At 38.9% G+C, this 12,791-nt stretch overlaps 1 protein-coding gene across 2 annotated transcripts in view; it reads right to left on the bottom strand.

Moving 5' to 3' along the window:
• LOC126236964 (2-phosphoxylose phosphatase 1) overlaps positions 1-12,791 on the bottom strand; it is a 114,400-nt gene that overhangs the window by 60,248 nt on the left and 41,361 nt on the right. The window lies entirely within an intron of this gene.

Below are 12,791 nucleotides of genomic sequence, written 5' to 3'. Positions count from 1 at the left end.
GACTTCATAGCCATAGTAAGGTATTATGTTTATTAAGATAGTACTTAATTCTTTTGTACATAGATTTATCATATCTCTTGAAGAATGATTAAAAAATTGCACATCTGAGTCTATTAGGATAAGTACCAACATTTAGAGACTCATTAAATATATGACAGAAAACTTTAAGAATAAATTTGCAGCAACGCTTCAGTATTTTGAATGATATGTTGTCCACACCAATGGCATTTTTGTTTTTTGTTGGTGTTATCATCTTCTCAGTCTTATCTGTTGTGATACAGGCTACAAACATCTGGCTAATTTTGTTCTGCACTGATTTTTGTAGAAGATTCAGGGCTTAAGCCATAAACCCTTTACAAATAATATGATCAGTTACTTTCAAAAAATGGCTGTTGAAGATATTGGCAACTATTTCATCTTCACTATTTCATCTTCATCTGTCATATGATACACTCTGGTACTATCTGTATCCTCTGAAATTTTGCATGTCTCCTTTTTTACCACTTCCACATTGTTTTCATTTTATTACTTGAAGGTTCAGTTTCAGACCTATGTATTTAACAGCTGTCTTACTTCTGGAGGAGCACCATTATGTTCATGCTCATACATAATAGGGAAAACATAGGTGAAATGAAAACAATGGAGAGAGGAAAAATAACCTTTTGTCACATAGTGGGACCCTGAGTAGCAGATAGGCACTTAGAAATGAAATGGAAAACTGTAACTCAAGCTACAAACTTGGAAACAAATACACAAATTCAATGCACAGCTACATTGTCCTGGCAATGTGCCCTAACTGGGCTAAAGAGTAACGTCAGGTGGAGCAGGTGAAATGAGCAAAGACGAGGGAAATAGAGGTGCAAGCACTGAAAGGGGGAGACAGTGCAAGAGCAAGGAGGAGTATCACGGCACTAGAATGTGCAACTGTGTAGACAAAGGTGGTAAGCTGAACATTGTGAATTGTGTTTTATTCATTTCACGGCGTACATTTGCAGTCCATTGGTTTGCGTACAGGAGACATGTCAAAAATTTATAAAACAATTACAATGATTTTTACATTAATAAATAATAGCACTATAACTAATAACAACAGTATAAGGATAACACATTGTACCCAGCTCAAATTTCCAGTTTGTCCCGCATGATTTCATCCACTGAGTAATAACACTTCAGGGTCAGTACATCATATAGCTTTCTTTTAAGTGAACCTAAATTCATCTGCATCAACTTGTTCCCTTTTAATTTATTACAAATTTTCATTCCCATGTATTGAGGTCCCTGGGCATACAGTCTGAGGCAGTGGGTGGGGACTATAAAATTTTCTTTGTTTCTGGTATCATGTAAATGGACAAAATGGTTTCCCTCAAATAATTCATGTCGGGTGTACAAAAATATAATAATTTCATATATGTATAAGGATGGCAGAGTTAATATTTTAAGTTTTCTAAATAATGGTCGACATGGTTCTTTGTGATTTGCAGTGCACATATTTCGTATAATTTTTTTCTGTATTTTTAGTATCCGCACTATGTTTGTCGAGTTACCCCAAAAATACCTAATAATGGATTCGAAGTAAATTTATATGCTACTTTTTGTGTGGCCATGTCAGTTGCAGTTGACAATATTTGCATTGCAAATGCAAAGCTGCTCAGTTTTTTGCCAGGTATTCAATGTGTGCCTGCCAGCTCAAATTTTTATCTACATTTAAACCTAAGAATTTGACTGAGTCAACTTCTTCTATACCTTGGTTGTTGTGTACAATCTTAATCTGTTCGCATTTTGACTGTTTGGTTCTGAACTGCATCACGCAAGTCTTAGATATGTTTAGATTCAACACATTTAGCTGAAACCAAGTTTCTAAGGTACTGAGGGTACTGATCACAGATTTGGGAATTTTTCCAAGTCCTGATCTTCAACTAAGACAGAAGTATCCTCTGCGAACAGAACTGATGGGGAGCTGATATTTAATGGTAAGTCATTAACATAAAAGAGAAATAGGACTGGGCCTAATGTGGAGCCTTGTGGAACACCCTGAGATATTTTTTTCCACTCAGAAAAATAATATGTGCCATTTGAAGAAATGCTAACTCTTTACTTTCCGTTGGATAAGTAGGATTTAAGCCATTGTAGGGCACTGCCGCTAATGCCATACTTTCACTCAGTGAAAGATTGGAGATGGGGAAGGGAGTAAGATATAATAGAGGAAGAGGAAGGCTATTAAGAGGAAAATGCAAATAAATATTCGTGGACTCATAGACTTATAAGCTGAACTAAAATGAGATGACACATTGTAGTAATATGGAACTGTTGTAAGCTCTTCAGTCTGAAGAGTGGTTTGGTGCAGCTCCCCATACTAGTCTATATGGTGCAAACCTCTTCACCTTTGAATAACTACTGCAACCTAAATCCATTTTAACCTGTTTACTGCATTCACATCTTGATATCCCTCTCCAATTTTTACTCCCCACACTTCCCTCCAATACCAAACTGACAACTCCTTCCTGCCTCAGAATGCGTCCTATTAACTCATCCCTTCTTTAGGCCAAGTTGTGCCATAAATTTCTTCTCTCTCCAGCAATTTAGTACTTCCTCATTCGTTACAGGATCACCCAATCTAATCTTCAGCATTCTTCTATACCACCACTTTCAAAAGCTTCTACTCTCTTCTTGTTTGAACTGTTTATCATCTGTGTTTCATAGCTGTACAGGTCTACACTCTAGGCAAATATTTTTATGAAAGACTTCTGCTTAGATTTACATTTTATGTTAACAAATTTCTCTTCTTCAGAAATGTTTTTCTCACCATTGCATCTACATTTTGTATCTTCCTTTTGTCAGTGCCTCATTTCCTAATCTAATTCCCTCAGCATCACCTGATTTAATTCAACTACATTTCATTACCCTTGTTTTGCTTTCGTTGATTTTCATCTTATACTCTCCTTTCAAGATACTGTCAATTCAATTCAATTGCCCTTCCAATTACTGACTCTTGACAGAATTACAATGCAATCAGTAAACCTCAAAGATTTCATTTCTTCTTTCTGAATTTTCACTTCTTCTCCAAATTTTTTTTTAAATTTCTTTTACTGCTTGCTCAATGAACAGATTATATATCAGTGATAAGCTACAACCTTATCTCACTCCCTTCTTTGTCTGTCTTTCAGCTTTCCCTTATTTGCTCAGTACCAGTTTGCTATCTGAGCACTTGATATTCATACAGTTGCTTGTCTTTTCTACAAAGGTTTCTTTAATCTACCTATATATGGTATCTATCTTTCACCTAGTTATACATGCTCCTGGCAGTCTTGTATTTGTCCTACAGCTATTCTTGCTTAACCACTTTGCAGTTTCTGCTAATCTCCTTTTTTAGACTCCTTCTGCCTTGTTTGTTTGCTGCATTTTTATATTTTCTCGCTTCACCAATTAAATTAAGTGTATCCTGCATAATATAAAACTTTCTAATAGGCCTTGTTTTTTTACTTATTTAATCCTCTGCTCCCTTCACTATTTTGTCTTTAAAAGCTGTCCATTTGTTTTTTACTGTATTCCTTTTCCCTGTTTCAGTCAAATTTTGCCTAGTGGTCCCTGTGAATCTCTCAGTAATCTCTAATTCTTTCAATTTATCCAAATGAATGCATTATCTATCTTTTACAGTTTCTTAAGTTTTAATTTACCATCCATAACCAATAAATTATAGTCCACATCTTCCCTGGAAATGTCTTACAGTTTAAAATTAGGTTTTGAAATCTCTTCCATTACCAGTGTGTAATCAATTTGAAACCTTCCAATGTCTCTAGATCTCTTCTACTTATACAACCTTCCTACATGATTCTTAAACCAAGTTCATAATAGCTTACCAACATTCCCATTTTCTTATTCGTTAATTGACCTACTCATGCACTGCCCCTATTTGATTTTGTTTTTATAACCCTGCACTGTCCTGACCAGTAGTCCTTTTCTTCCTGCCATACCACTTTAATAAATCCCACTAGACCTAACTTCAACTACCCATTTCCTTTTCTAAAATCTTGAGCTCCCTACCAATTAAGTGATCTAATATTCCATGTTATGAGCCTTGCCTCTTGCAACAGGTAATCCTTGCAGTTCAAAACAACAGTGGTACAGCCTTTGTCAGCAGGTAGGGTCATAAGGTTGGAATCAGTTTTTATGTGGTAGATTGTGGTTCATTCTGCAGATGTAAGGTTAGTTTTCACACTGAGGGATTTGGGAATGATGGCAAGGCAAGGTTCAAAGTTAAGAAATTTTGTTAAGTTTGCAGGTGGTGATCTGGGGGCTGTGGGGGTGGATCACAGGTTGATAGAGGAGTGAACTGAATCAGGCAGGGTTCAACATTGGTCTTTGGTTGAGTCTGGTTGGTAGGGTTGGTGGCAAAAAATGTTTCCACTGTAGGGACTGGGAGAAGGATAGAAGGTCTTTAACAAGTCCTGCATGACTGAATTTGGGAGAGGGGTGAAAGGTGAGGCCTTTGGAAAGGACTGATACTTTTGCGAAACTAGGACTTTTGGAGGGAAGGTTCATGACTGAGTTTCAAGTACGTTTAGGTTCTGGATTCTGTATGGTGGTGGGAGGTAGTTTTTGATGGTGAAATAAATGTAGTAAGTCTGCAAGGCAGGGTTTGTCAGCTATGAGGGGATGTGAGGGAGGTTTGGAGGTTGTTGTAGAGGTGGTGGATGGTGGTAGTCCAAGATGGGAGTAAGAAGTGAACAGGGTGGAGTGTTTTTTGAGGTGGCATTGTGCATGTTGCTCTAGTTTCTGGAGAGCAAGGATTTCAAGTGTGAGATGGGACTGAGGAATTTGGGATCGCATAGCAGGAGAATTTTACAGATGGAGAGGAGGTACAGCAAGGAGCTTTGGACCTGATTGGTGTGGTTTTGTGGACTATGTTAGTGAGGGTTAAGTACTAGAGGAATCTGAAATGATGAAGGTCATTGTGGGAGAAAGTATGGCAGCTGGAGATGGGTTATATGATGGTAAGGCCATTTCGAGGGATTCCATGAGCCAAGCAACAACACAGGAGTGGTTTGGGTCCTGGCTAGGGATAAGGAAACTTTTCTGTATTGAAGCAGATGGAGGATAAAAATATGTAAAAGAACATAAATAATGTAGAATTATGCCCGAAAAATTACACCCAAACACGTGGGAAAAATCATAAAAAAGATGAAATGGATGGAGTGGGGTGAAACAAGATGAAATCTGAGGGAGTAGGCCGATAGTGAAAGGTGGAAACCAACTGAAATTGGCATGAAGACACAATGAGATCAAAGAAAAAATAAATAAAAATATTGTAATGAGGGTTGTTGGTGGGTAACTGTGAAGAAGAGGGATGGCACACATGAGTTTTAAAAGTGTTTTTGATCACTCCACAGAAAGAGGATATGTCACAACTTTTCCAAAATAGTATTCTGTCACATGCTACAAATCATGTGCAACATGTTTGTATCCCTACATGCACTGTGATGAGTTCTTCCAGCTGCCACATTCCTATCCTCTCCCTTTGCTGTCTATCCCTTCTCTTCACCTTTCTCTTCCATTACCCTCTACCTTGTCCATCCTTCATCTCATCATGTTAAACTGATGTAACTCCTAAGCCCACCTGAAGTGTAGTCCAAAAAAAAAGTAAGCTATGTTATGATGTTGCAATTCCTCTTTGTGTATCTGTCTACCACTCAACTCCCCTACACAGTAAGTATGATTTCATTGTTTGTATGAAATTATTCTGCATGGTGCATTAGTCTGAGAAAATTACAGAGATAAAATGCATAAAAAATGGAAGTATTACTTACTTGTACATGGTGTTCAAACCTTTAGGCACAAAGTTGTGCAGATAATAGAGAACCCCAACTGACTATTTTGTGATACATGTGCACCTCTGATCACTGGTTCTCCTTATTTTACACTTTTTTTTTTAATTTAATAAACAACATTCATTTCACAGAAATTATTTGGATTTCAGAGCAATTGCCCAGTTTGGCAACCATTAGTCTCATTACAGGCATTACAATAACACATCAAATTTTGTTGCCACACTCAAATATTTCTGCTGTCTGTTGTGCAATGAGATAGACAGCCACAATCCAACCAACTAGGTCTTCACCAGTTTCATCTGTTGCATCATACACCAGTCACTTAGAGCATACATTGTCCAGATAGTAACAAACAATCAAAGTAAACTCATGCACTGCTGTGTTGAAACTGCATCCATTCACACAGACAACATGAGGTACAATATCCAGCACATCTCAGATGTGCTGCTGATAATGGCAACCAGTCAAGTAAGACCACAGGAGTTAAGACCCTAGTAAGTGAACTTGTGCAGTTCTAGACCACAACTTGAAGGATCAATAGCACAAACTTTTTTTCATCCATGAACAATGAAACTGCTTATAAGTTGACAGCATAATACAGTGTTCAATAATCTGTTGATAGACCCAAACTTGAGGTGAAACAAGCAATCCAGTTTTCAAGTTGTGATCATCTGATGCCTGTGACACTGAGCAATAAGAGGTGGCAAAATAAAATATAGCAAGTAGCCATGGGAGGTGCATTAATGTGTAAATTAATGATCACCAAGAATATATGATTCAACAAAAAGTTAATTTGTATTATTGTTTTCAGTTTTGTGAACTTCCAATCTACAACATTACCACTTCCTTCGGTAAAGGATGTATGTTTTATATTACACCAGATTATACTAAATACTTAACTAGTTACTTGAAGAAAAATGTTCATTTGTACAGGAGTATTTTGCCTTTTTTATATCTAATTATGTAAAATGTTGCTGCATCTCCTCCTTTGGTAATAACAAAATCACCAATTAAAATAAAAAAAATTTCTTTCACTAAAGCTTGTTGAGGTTTGTAATTTACAATGACAAAAATATAGCAGACATCAGATATGTAAAAAATTTTCAAGGCAAAGGTATAACGATGTTTTGTATCCGGGACTATAGATCAAAAGATAATCTTCTCTGCGAATTGTTTCAGTAATGAAGGAATATAAGTCTGCTCTAGTAGGAGGTAATTAAATAGATTCTTTGTGGAAAACTAGAATTTTCATTTATAGAATACTGCATAAAAACTTCAGCCTGAAAACATGATATGTAAGCTGTGTCACAAATGCCTCACATGGACATTTACAACATAAGAAGATTTACTTAGTGGATGACACTGTGTGCAACTACAAACTATAGATTCATAATCATTTTGTCCCAGTTCCTGCATTTGTCTGTGATAGGTGGTAAGTGTTGGTCCACCACAGATCTCCACACACTGTCATTTCAAATCTTAACTTCACATGCAAGTTCCTTGATGCTTATTGTTGGTGCTTCTCCTATTCACTGCCATTTCCTCAAATTCTCATTTTGTAACATTTCTTTGTTCAGTATCCTGCCCAACAGTCTGTGACTTGAATGACCTACTGCCACAAGTTTCTAATGAAGGTAATAAATGACATCTTGGGTTGTCGGGTGTTCTGCCGGATATCAGCGTCGTACTTGCACGATATTTCAGTCACGTAGCTCGTAACCTTCATCAGGTGCGACCTGAGACTGCTCCTCGAGTGGACCTGGTCCAGTATTTATGCCTATGGCCTTCCCCCTCCACCAACGGCTGCAGGCGCTTCCTCTGTGGTTCGCGCCCATTCCCTGCGACCTGCTGGAGCGCGGCTGCTCCGTTTTCGGTCCGCTGCGGTTCTACGTGTTCCCTCAGCGGTCCGCGCCCACCAAACCCGCTCCTGGGGGTTTCATCTACGGTCTGGGGTACCAAGCGTTCCCCCTGCGGTCCGCGCCCGCTCACCACGACCTGTTGGAGCGTTGCCGCTCTGTTTTTCGTCCGTTGCGGCTCTAGATGTCCCCTCTGCGGTCCGCGCCCACCAGTCCCACTTCTGGGCGTTCCATCTTCGGTCTGGTGCGCCTGGCAGTCCGTCAGGGGCTCGTTTTCCATCTCCATGTCTCTGGTTCTTCTGTTTGTGTAGTGTTGCAGCTGGCCCCGTTGCTCCTTTAACAATTCCAGAGCCGGATCCCATGCTCTGCTTAGTTGGTACCCTGTGTCGGAGCGGCAACGCTCCAACAGGTCATGGTGAGCGGGCGCGGACCGCAGGGGGAACGCTTGGTACCCCAGACCGTAGATGAAACCCCCAGGAGCGGGTTTGGTGGGCGCGGACCGCAGAGGGAACACGTAGAACCGCAGCGGACTGAAAACGGAGCAGCCGCGCTCCAGCAGGTCGCAGGGAATGGGCGCGGACCACAGAGGAAGCGCCTGCAGCCGTTGGTGGAGGGGGAAGGCCATAGGTATAAATACTGGACCAGGTCCACTCGAGGAGCAGTCTCAGGTCGCACCTGATGAAGGTTACGAGCTACGTGACTGAAATATCGTGCAAGTACGACGCTGATATCCGGCAGAACACCCGACAACCCAAGATGTCATTAGATCGCCGGGAAAGCCTGAAGAGTTACAAGGTAATAAATGTTTTCCAGTTCAGACAACTCTTGTTGTGAAATCTTTTTCTGTAGATTTGTTCTACATTTTGGACATTACACCTTTCTATACCATATGAGGTCTTTGGAGTGCAAATGGTGTAACTCACATTATTCTTGTTTTGAGATATTTAATTGTTTCCTAGGATTATTATACAAAGGTCAGCAGTACTTTTTGTATTACTTTTTTTATCATTTATCAGAATAGTGGAGGGTAAACCACTGTCTCCGCAACCTCCACCCAAAACTTACCCCTTCTTCCATCCTACCATGCTTTCCCAACTCAAGTCCCAATGTCATCTCCAGACTGTGCTGTTTCCCACTGGCTCTGACACTCGTGCATCACATGCCTAACCCGTGCACCAGCCATCCCTCCCTCCAGCTTTCCTAACCATCAAACTGGGTGCCTTCCCCCAAGCCGCTAGCCACCCACCCCAAAGACATCTTCCTGCCTACTGCTGCCTCCTACCTCTTCCTTACTCTACCCACCCACCTGACACAACCCCCACCCCAACCTAGCTCACCTGATGAACTGCAGCAGAATTCCAAGCACCATATAGGGGCTTGGGTGTGTGTGTGTGTGTGTGTGTGTGTGTGTGTGTGTGTGTGTGTGTGTGTGTGTGTGTGTGTGTGGAGGGAGGGTGCTTCACCTATTGATGACTCAGCTCTTCTGCCTTTCAGTGAGTGATCTCTTTTACTCCTAAAGTATTTACATTCCACCACAACTGTCCTGTTTGAGATCTCAGCTTGAACTCCAACTTTTGAAATTCAATGTTGATTGAAAGAATTTTCTTGAAAAAGAGCATGAATTGAATAGATGACTTTTTTGGTACTGAATGCATTGCATCTTTAGCCATGAGATTGGATGTTTTTAGGTGTCAGTCTTCCTTTGGCGATTGACTTCAACATGTATTCCATAGACAAAAAGTCACTGTTTGTGATTATAGTGACATGAAAGAGATTTCTTTCTCTGCTTGCCAATAACATTGTACCAATCACTGGGACAAAATATCTCTTGTTTCTTCTTAATATTCTATTGTGCTAAAACCATCATCATAGGAGTGATGGGAGTGGCCACCTATTAGTTTACTGTAATGCAGAATTTGTCTACAGTTGTTATGTCTCAGATGTATTTTATATTGATATGAGCATACAAACACAAGGAAATATTAGTTTTGATGTAAAGTAATAATATAATGAGATACTATGAAACATCTACCAGCACTGGATGACTCTGGATGTAATGGAAAATATTCATTGCAGGATCAATTAGCATTTCTACAAAATGGTCCCAAGATGCTGTTTCATGGCAGGATCAATCATCATTCCAAACAAATGGCCCTAAGATGCTGTTTTTATAACTATAACTCATGGTGTATTGCACTGAACACAATTCAAACAATGAAACAAGTTAGATCCCATTAATAGAGCACCCAGGTAAACTAACAACCACACGGAATCAAGAAAATTCAAAACAATAGCAGTGCAGTGGTTGAGCTGCCAACTACACCACTTCAGCAGTCAAAAGACTGATACAATTGCTTACAGCAAAAACTACTGCTGTTACTGCTGCAGTGGCTGTTTGAGTTACGAATTACACCATTTGCTCTGTTAACAGACTGCCACTTGCTGAACAAGATCCTGACCCTATTTAAAAAATCAATAAATAAAAATTATAAAAGAGAAAAGCAATTGTGGAGTTACATGACTTGGGCTTTAAGGGGATCATAGAACAGATTCACATCTGCAAGCTCATGTGATGAATGAAATTTCATGTCTGACAACTACTCATGGATTGCAAACACTGACAAGCGGCACACTTCAGCACGGACACACTGAATTCAAGTGTATTATTTTGCAAGATAGCACCAGCAATGTTGATGCAATGGACAGTTGTACATCACAACAACTAAAGTACATCAGTCACATGCATTACACATTAAAGACCTCATAGTAGACGAAATATACATTTATGACCAATATATGCAATAAGCAAACTGGCAATAGCAAGAAAAGTGTTCCTGAAAAAGATACATTTGTTAACACTGAATATAAATTGAAATGTTAGAAACTCGTTTTTGAATGTGTCTGGAACATAGCCTTATAAGGAAGTGAAATATGGGTGGTAAACAGTTCAGACAACAAGAGAACTAAAGCTTTCGAAATGTGGTGCTGTGGAACGATACTGAAGATTAAATGGATAGATCAGATAGGTAAGCAAGCAGTTTTGAATTGTTGGGAGAAAAGAAATTCACAGCACAATGTTTGTTACCAAGCTACTGCTTCTTCATAAACATAGTAACTCTCATGATGGCTGTTCGCAACATCTATGTTGGCAGATCAGCAAGAGATAAATTGCTAATGAAACCATGAAAACAGATAATTATTCCAGATATTCAGTATACTAGCATGCTCCTCAGCAAATTATATCTGTGGGTTTCATTAACATGTGTATATACATGGCATATCTCAAATATATTTGCATGCTAACACAGCATGGACTCCATATTTGTCTTGTCTGATGAGGCTCATTTACTTAGTGCTAAAAATAAATGTAAGCAGGAGATCCCGGGTTCGAGTCCCGGTCGGGGCACACATTTTCAACATGTCCCCAATGAAGTACATCAACGCCAGTTTGCAGCTAGGGTGTCCATTTAATTATCATTTCATTTCTAAAAATAAATACTTCAATAACTTGCACTGATTATAGATTTATGTATCTACAATATTTATCAACTGCAAGAATAACATGTCTTTATTATTATTATTATTATGATTATTATTATTTGAAGGTACACAGCTTGTTGGTTAATTGATTAAGTGAAACTGTTGATGAGTTGCTCAGGAATATTTTGTTGTTTATCAGGGAAAGAAATCTGCACTACCCCTGGAACAGTCAGCAGTGGTGTTGATTTTCAAATGAGCACCAGATATTTTCAATGGATTTTCAGTTCAGAAGAATGATGTCAACAGCATTTGATGATATCATCACCTTGTTGCACCTCATCCAACAAGTGAGTGATATATTTGCAAGTGCAGCCTTCCAGAAATAGGAACAAATTGCCAATGGTACTAGCATTTAGTAGAACAAAAGCTGGGAATGCTCCATACCTTTAAGGTATGAAAGTAATATCCGGATGTCATGGAGGTTACTATATTCACCAATGTCGATTTTTGCCTACATCATTATTCTGTCATAATGACACTGGGAGTACTTTGCACATAACTGCAAGGTTGGTTTGCATTCTATATGTCCCCCAGATATAAATGTGTTGATTATCAGCTTCACACTGGATCATGATTCACCAGTGTGCTCCTGACTGCAATATTCATTTGTCCAATGTCTTTTTGCACTATGATATGTCACTGTTATCAGGGGAAATGATGTAAGTGGGTCTATGTGCTCAGAAATTGCCTTAATGAAATTGATTGTGGACATATTGATTAACATTCTACCATGATATGCAGCCTTCTCTCAAAATATTAGTTCAGCATAGACATATAACAGAAGAATTGCTATAGGAGTAATATTTTACTTGTATGAAATGATACAATTTGAACATAAGTAGTGCCTGTACTACTAAACATGGATGTTTCAGCAACATTCCTGTATACAAGCTGTTCAAAAAGATGTTTGCTGCTGTGGTCTTCAGTCCAAAGACTGGTTTGATGCACCTTTGCATGCTACTCGATCATGTGCAACCCTCTTCATCTCAATATAACTACTGCAACCTACATCCTTCTGAATCTACTTACTGTATTCATCTCTTGGTCTCCTTCTATAATTTTTAACATCCACACTTCCCTCCAACACTAAATTCGTGATCCCTTGGTGTCTCAAAATATATCCTATCAACCGTTCCCTTCTTGTACTCAAGTTGTGCCAAAAATTTTTTGTCTTCCTAATTTTATTCAGAACCTCCTCATTAATTACATAATCTACCCATCTAAGCTGCAGCATTCTACTGCAGCACCCCATTTCAAAAGCTTGTGTTCACTCCTTGTCTAAACTTTTTATCATCCATGTTTCCCTTCATGGCTACATTCCAGACAAATACCTTCAAAAAAGACTTCCTAATACTTAAGTCTGTATTCAGTGCTAACAAATTTCTCTTCTCTAGAAATGCCTTTCTTGTCATTGCCTGTCTACATTTTATATCCTCTCTACTCTGGCCATCATTAGCTATTTTGCTGCCCAAATAGCAAAATTCATCCATTTCTTTTCCTATTCTAATATGCTTGGCTTCACCTGATTTAATTCAACTACATTCCACAATTCTTGTTTTGCTTTTGCTGG

This window comes from Schistocerca nitens, chromosome 2 (genome assembly GCF_023898315.1).
Source record: "Schistocerca nitens isolate TAMUIC-IGC-003100 chromosome 2, iqSchNite1.1, whole genome shotgun sequence".
Classification (NCBI taxonomy): domain Eukaryota; kingdom Metazoa; phylum Arthropoda; class Insecta; order Orthoptera; family Acrididae; genus Schistocerca; species Schistocerca nitens.
Note: the sequence above shows the minus strand (reverse complement) of the source record. Positions and strands in the feature narration are given on the sequence as shown.